At 42.6% G+C, this 7551-nt stretch overlaps 1 pseudogene; it reads left to right on the top strand.

Annotated features, from left to right (window-relative positions):
* The first annotated feature begins 6094 nt into the window (after nt 1–6094).
* Nucleotides 6095–6931, top strand: LOC147378418 (transmembrane protein 126A-like; annotated as a pseudogene).
* Nucleotides 6932–7551: the final 620 nt, after the last annotated feature.

Below are 7551 nucleotides of genomic sequence, written 5' to 3'. Positions count from 1 at the left end.
TTGCAGCAACTAAATAGGTAAACTAAATGAGGATATCCCTTCATCCTTTATATCTTTGATAGTGATGGTAATTTCTGAAATTCCTTCTGAGACATAACAATGCAGTTTAGAGACTTCCTCTTGTCCTTTCCAAACACCATTGCTTTTATTCCTTCAGTCAAGGAACCAATCTTGATTGCATAAGGAAACGGGCAATAACTGCACAGATGTCAGCAGACCCCTTGGGCCTCTCTGGGAGCCACATGGGCCAGGATTCCATTCATTGTTTTGCTTACATGAGCCTTGCTCTAATGAAGGGCATAGTGGAATTTTAGATTTCTTGCTATCAGAATCAACTGTGATCCTCTGCCTTATAGCCTCTTGAATGATCTGAGAATTCTTCTTTCCCCTGCTGCTGCTGCTGCTAAGTCACTTCAGCTGTGTCCGACTCTGGGTGACCCCATAGATGGCAGCCCACCAGGCTCCCCCGTCCCTGGGATTCTACAGGCAAGAACACTGGAGTGGGTTGCCATTTCCTTCTCCAATGCATGAAAGTGAAAAGGGAAAGTAAAGTTGCTCAGTCGTGTCTGACTCTTAGCGACCCCATGGACTGCAGCCTACCAGGCTCCTCCGTCCATAGGATTTTCCAGGCAAGAGTACTGGAGTGGGGTGCCATTGCCTTCGCCACTTCTTTACCCAGTACATACTTATTCTGGTAACTAGCTTCAGAGTTCCTTGGGAATTGGGAAATATTTATCATGTGTTTACAGTGCTATTTCAGGACACTTCCTTGAGAGGATCTAGCCTCTTTGTTAGTCGGTGAGCTCTGGATCTGAGACTGAGCTCAGACTCTTGAGAATTGACTTAGATCTAGAAAACGGGTGAGTGTGTGATTTTTCTGTTGTAGTAACTTGCAGCAGTTTTTTGCTTGCTGAATTTCAACTTCTGGTTATACAGATGAAACCTAACTCTAGTTGGCTACCCATCCATCTTGCACCCATGATCTATTAACCATTCCCACAGATCCCTATAGGTTAAGGCACTCTGTCACTCTGACCTTGCTGCCCATTTCAATAATGATGTCCACCTTGTTTCTGTAAAGACAAAATTGCTTCTGCTATTTTAGAATCCCAGCAATACCAGGGAAACAAGTTCTAATGTAGTATCTCCCAACATCAGTCAGCAGCCACAGCCAAGTTTCTCCATCATGTTGACACATTCTTTATTAACCAGGTGGAAGGGTGTCCTTTAGACCTCCTCAGGGATCATGGTTGGGTGGTGAGCGCTTTGTTCTAACATAAATCCATGACAACATTCCATCTCTCTGAGCCTTTTGATGCTTTCCCCAGTACTCTGCCAAGGCAATTCTATTCCTGATTTACTTTGGTCAGATAACCTTCAAAGAATGATCCCAGCAATGCATTAGGACCAATTTTGTTTGTCCTCACTAAGACATCAAACTCTAGATCATGGGAGAAGTTTCCAATATCAGTAAATTCTCCCCTGTCTAGTATTATACTCTAATCTTGTATATGAGCACCTCAGCATCTGCCCCTACACTTGTTCCCTTGGTTTCTGCCTTGCAATTCTTTAGTTCTGCTGTTTCTTCCCAGAGCAAGGAGCACATATCCCCTGTGATGGTGCTGTGACCTGAGCACTCCTAGCATTACAGCTCTGACACTACAGGGTGGGTACCAGTGTCTTGCTCTTGTGCTGTGCTTAGTCACTCAGTAGTGTCTGATTCTATATAAAATAAATCTTTTGTATTGTGTATGCACTTATAGAGCAGAGCAATAACCTTTAAATGGGTCCATTCTGGAGAGGAGAAGGTGACAGGGTCTGAACACAAGAGGAAGGAGCGTATCTTATGAGGCATTTTCTTCATGAGATGAGGTTTTTGTAGGGTCTCTTGGTCTGGGTTTCTCAACAGCAGCACCACTGGCATATGGGTCAGGCAATTCTTTGTCACTGGGGCTACCTTGTGTACTGTAGGTTGTTAACAGGGCCCCTGGCCTCTTTCTAGTAAGGTGTATTTTCCTAGAACAGATTATCACAGCTTCTGCAACTTTAGGGCAGACAAATGTATTTCTCTCAGCTCCTTCCCACAGTGCGATCACTGCATCTTCCTGGTGAGAACCACTGTTTGGGTAATTGGACCCAGACTCCTGCAGATGTCCCTTGGGTGTTGGCAAGATTCCTCAGAGTGCAGGGGAAGTGAGGTGTCTTCCATCTCTTCCTGTGCAAGTGTGTTATCTGCAGCAATGGCTGGAGCAAAAATGTGGGCTAGGAAGATGTCAGCTAAGGCATAAAATGTGTCTGAGCCAAAGGCAGATCATCTGTGCTCATTTCACAGAAGTGAACACTGAGGCTCAGGAAGGTAAAACAACTTAGGCTGATACATTTAAGTCTGATGCCCTGGGCAGAAAGATGAATAAGGCACAGTTCCTCTCCTTGAAGAATACTCATTCCAGCAACTGTGAAGGATTATATAATAGATCATTGCACGTTGTGTTGATGTCATACAACTAGCAAGTGAGAGAGCTAAAAACAGAATGAGGCATATTCCTATTAGTACCATATAGATACGCCTCAGAATTTTATTATGCTGACTGCACCCTAGAAATTTTGCTAATTTTTTTGTGAACCTGGTGTCATTTAACATTCATAGGAATGTAACTAAGGAGGCAGTCTCATTCCCAATTTTCAGATAACAAGATGGCCCTTTTTATACACCTTCATATGATCTAGACACACTGTGCTTAAAGAGACACTGCTCTGTAGAGGGGGATGACCTCAGGCTGATAAAATCAATGCAGACGAGCACAGAGATGCAGGCACGAGGTAATGTGGCCCGTGGCGGGACACAGTGGGACCCGAGGACAGTTTCCATTAGGTCTGTCTTCATCGTCCGATAGTGTGACTCATTAAGATATGGGCTGGTACTAAGCAGCTCAACTCTTTTTAACAGTGGCTTGTGAAACTGTGGAAACTGTCTAAAAATATAGAGCCTATGTGAGAGAAATAATGTTGTTACAAGGGAATTGATAACCAAGGATAATGGGAAAGAGAAGAAATAGCAAGTTGGAGCTAATTACCAGGGAAAGCCCCTGACACTGAGCTCAGTGAGGCAGGATTAGGGTCTCTTGAGAGGAGGGGCAGAATCACCATCAGTACATTTAAAAATAGGTGACAGAGCACTAGAAACAGGACTATTGGGAATAATTTTGCATTAGGCAGGAAAGGAGGTAATTGACTAAGTGACCTAATATTAAGAGCTTTCTTTCTCATGAATTTCTAGAATTCTAAAAAATAAAACCTTATAGGCTGTATACAGAAACCGTAGGTACCTAATGACTGGAGATGCCTAAATATAGTCCCAAATTAGTCATAAATGGAAAGTGGGAGCAGCCGTGCCCCAGATGGAGCATAATAGGAGGGTCAGAGGAAATGTAGGAGACGGACAGGGAAAGTGGAAACACTTTCAGGAGTCAGATTTCTCTGATGCAGGCACATGGGGCTGTGCCCAAGTACACTTGGGCTGGGAGAAGGCTGTGTTAGCTAATTATTGAGAGCTGACTTTTCCTCTCTTCTTTCAGTCCTACTCTCCTATGATATAAGGCAAAGATTGCAGAGACCACCATGTGTGAACCCCCACATCACACATATCTTCCAAGTCAGTTCTCTCCCTTCCTTACAACACATGACTGATCTCAGAGCACTGTTTCCCAACTCAAAGTCCAAAGCTTGACTCTCAGCCGCTGGAGGCTGACTTAAAATGGAGATTTTAAATATCACTCTGAACCAGTGGTATCTGGATGTCTGTGGGTCGAACCCACAAATCTGCATTTTTTTAAAAAAAATTTCCCTCGGTAGGTCTTACAGGCAGTATTAAGTTGCAGAAACTCTGCCTGGGGAAGAGCAGACTGGCTAAACCAAAAGAAACCACAGGGGAGGGAAGTGCAGCCCAGCCTTCTCCCCTCTTCCCTTATCTACTTTCCCTGATTTTCCTTTCAAGAGACCTCCTTCCACATCACTCTTGAACTTAAAAATATGTATTAGAAAAGTGAAAGTGTTAGTCGCTCAGTCCTATCCGACTCTTTGCAACCCCATGGACTGTAGCCCTCCAGACTCCTCTGTCTATGGGAGTCTTCAGGCAAGAATACTGGAGTGGGCTGCCATTCTCTTCTCCAGGGGATCTCTCTGACCCAGGGATTGAACCCAGGTCTCCTGCATTGCAGGTAGATTCTTTACCTTCTGAGCCACTAGGGAAGCCCAAGTATGTATTTACACACCCATAATTTATAGTTTACCTACTTTCAAGAAGACATTAATATAATTTTCTTTTATGTCTAATATGCTGGCTATGATTTCTCTGCTTTGTATATGTCATATTGTTTAAACCCTCTAGAGGGCAAGGATTAGGACTTAACCATCTTTCTATCCTTTGCCATTTTTGGTAAAAACTGGATATTTGTTTTGAATGCAACTAACTCATATCTGTAAAAAGTAATAAAAGTAAGGTTTGTGTTGGAAACCCAGGGTGTGCCCCCTTTGCCAATGTGAGAAGGAATATCTGGAGGCTGGACACTGAGCTTGGTATTGAGATTGACTTTTGTTTCAGCTCCACCAACAATCATGTATGAACATTTCAGCAACATTTCCTGCAGCCTCCCAGTTTATCTTCCCTTAAGAAGGGATAACAATCACTTTCTGACTTCTCTCACAAAGCAGCCGAGACAGTAAGCATGATAATATCACTAGTTCATATCACTTTTCACTTAGGAAAGCTAAAAATGACATCAACATTATCAACATCATCATTTCACAATCTACAAACTGTGCAACAGGAATTCAGTCTGGGTTCCCAGAGATAATTATTTTCCTTCACCCCAGAACATGCAAAATAAATCAGTAAAATACAAAGATTCCAAGAATTAAATCTAGTTAAATGTATATCAGTAGTTGGTCTTCTAATTCACCAGGTAGTGTTAGATCTCAAGACAAGGAAAATAATGTGCATTGTTTAATTTTTGACATGCTACCCAATGAACAGCTAAGCCATTTTCATAGAAGGTAAAATTACAATGCTGTTACTGGTATGTGGCTACTGTATCTAAAGTTAATTGGATTTTCCATTATGATGAGGTTTGTTTTTCAGAACTGAATCTCTTAGTCTCTTCCAATTGCTCTGAGTTGATGTTGAGACAGGAGATACACAAGGCACAGATTCGGAGGTATCTCATGAGGTCAAAAAATCCTCAGGTATATTGAAGCACTACAATGTGCAAATAGGAACTAGGATTTGTGTAGAATGTATTCAGTGCGTCTTCTCAAAAAGAAGTTTTTCAGGAGGGAAAATTGACTACTTGTTATTGTAGTCTCGCTCTCTCCTAGACAGTAATGTGTTTTAGTTCCATTAGGATATTGAGTGTTATCTGTGCAGAGTGGAACAAAATAGCCAGACCAACTTTTTTTTTCCCTAGTCCAATGGGTTGCTCTACAGCTTACGTAATCTAGCATCAGTTTGCTCTCTCTGGTGTTTTGAAACATGAAAAGAGCTTTCAAAGTAAGAGAACTGATTTGAAAAAAACTTCAGCACCACTGATGAGCAAGGAGACAATGGGGCTTTCCCAGTTGTGAAATGGCAACTCACACTGTCACCTTGAAAATCACAGTGAAAAGAATGTGGCTGCATATTCTCCAGCAACCTCAATGGCCCAGAGAGTGGGTCCCTGGGGAAGCGAACAGCCAGCCCAGTGCACGCAGGGTCCATGAAGGGGTGGAGAGTTTCCCTGGTCTAGGTTTCCACATAGCAAAGAATTTCAGTTTGAAGTTTTGGCCTTCTCTATGAAAAAAGACGATGCAATAGAAGTGCTTTCTGGTTGTGTAATCTAATCAACAGTTATGTGCAATTACTTATCATATATTATTTTACAGTTTGCTGGACTGAGAATTCCTTGAGGAATTATTATGTCTTAATCATCTTTATGCCCAGTATATCAAACTTAAGTGTGTCAACTTAAGTTTTTAAAGTATCTATTCCTTTGTGTCGAGGGTGTTCACTTATTAAAAATAAGCTGAAAAGATGGCTGTGCCTGGTGAGTTGAGCAAAGGCTTGAGTGAGGCCTTGTGTGGCTGAAGAAGACCAAGGAAGATTGCTGGGAGAAGAGGGAAAAGCTCAAGATGGTACATCATGAACCAGATGATACTGTCAAGGAGAACTTAATTGATATTATAATCAGAAAAATCAACCAACTACTGGAAGCAGAAAGGAATCTGCTTAAAAATGGACATATATTGGACTGACTGCTGCTTTCTGTGGCCTAATAGCAAATAGTATTTTTTAACCCATCTTAGCTGTGTCACAGGCTCATATAGCTGGTGGCTTACCAAAGTGATTCCATTTTTGATGGCACACGTATCTTACAAAGGGTTTGTGATTTGCATTGTGAAACCTGTACCAATATGCCAGGTGGATCAGTTGGTCTTGTTTTTGGTGGTCTGCACTGTTTGGTGGCCCTGTGAACAATGGCCTAGCAGCCAGGTATAACTCAGTCCTGCTGCCCAAGAAAGGAAACATCTTAAATGATTGGACTAGGATTTCTAGGCCTGTCTTTGTTGTTGTTGTTGTTTAGTCGATAAGTCACGTCCATTTCTTTTGTGAACCCATGGACTGTAGCCCGCCAGGCTCCTCTGTCCATGGGATTACCCAGGCAAGAATACTGGAGTCGGTTGCCATTTTCTACTCCAGGGGAATCTTCTCAACCCAGGGATTGAACCTGCCTCTCCTGCATTGCAGGCAGATTCTTTACCACTGAGTCACAAGCCTGTCTTTAGAGAGCTGTTATTTCCAATTTTGCTCCAGACTGGGCTGCAGCATCCTAGCTGCAGACAATATAAGCTACTTTCAAAGGTGCTTCAGTTACCTGAAACTGGCCTAGAAATTCAGTGATTGTTAAGCAAATCTGTATACAAAAATAAAACTATAAAAATAACCTACATCTAAGTATGAATAGGAGAAAGCAATGGCACCCCACTCCAGTACTCTTGCCAGGCAAATCCCATGGACAGAGGAGCCTGGAAGGCTGCAGTCCATGGGGTCACTGAGGGTCAGACACGACTGAGCGACTTCACTTTCACTTTTCACTTTCATGCATTGGAGAAGGAAATGGCGACCCACTCCAATGTTCTTGCCTGGAGAATCCCAGGGATGGGGGAGCCTGATGGGCTGCTGTCTATGGGGTCGCACAGAGTCGGACATGACTGAAGTGACTTAGCAGCAGCAGCAGTAGCAAGTATGAATAAGCAGACATAATTTTTAAAAATATGCCATAATTTTGCTAATCTATTAGGATTAATTCTTAATTTTTTAAGTCACTATGAGTCTAAAAATAAAGTGACATAACCCTCTCTAGACATCCAACACGTGGAGCCACTGGACCAACCACCAACAGTGAGGAAAGCTTCAATCCAGGCTCTTGAAGATGGGAGGAAGCAGAGAGACAAACTAGGGGGACAGCTGGTGAAAGCCATGGACTTAGCCAGAATCCAAAATGTTTTAACAGCATTTCT

This window comes from Bos grunniens, chromosome 2, assembly GCF_055505025.1.
Source record: "Bos grunniens cultivar Pamir isolate PY7600 chromosome 2, Bosgru_T2T1.0, whole genome shotgun sequence".
NCBI lineage: Eukaryota > Metazoa > Chordata > Mammalia > Artiodactyla > Bovidae > Bos > Bos grunniens.
This window is presented reverse-complemented; position numbering and strand designations above follow the sequence as displayed.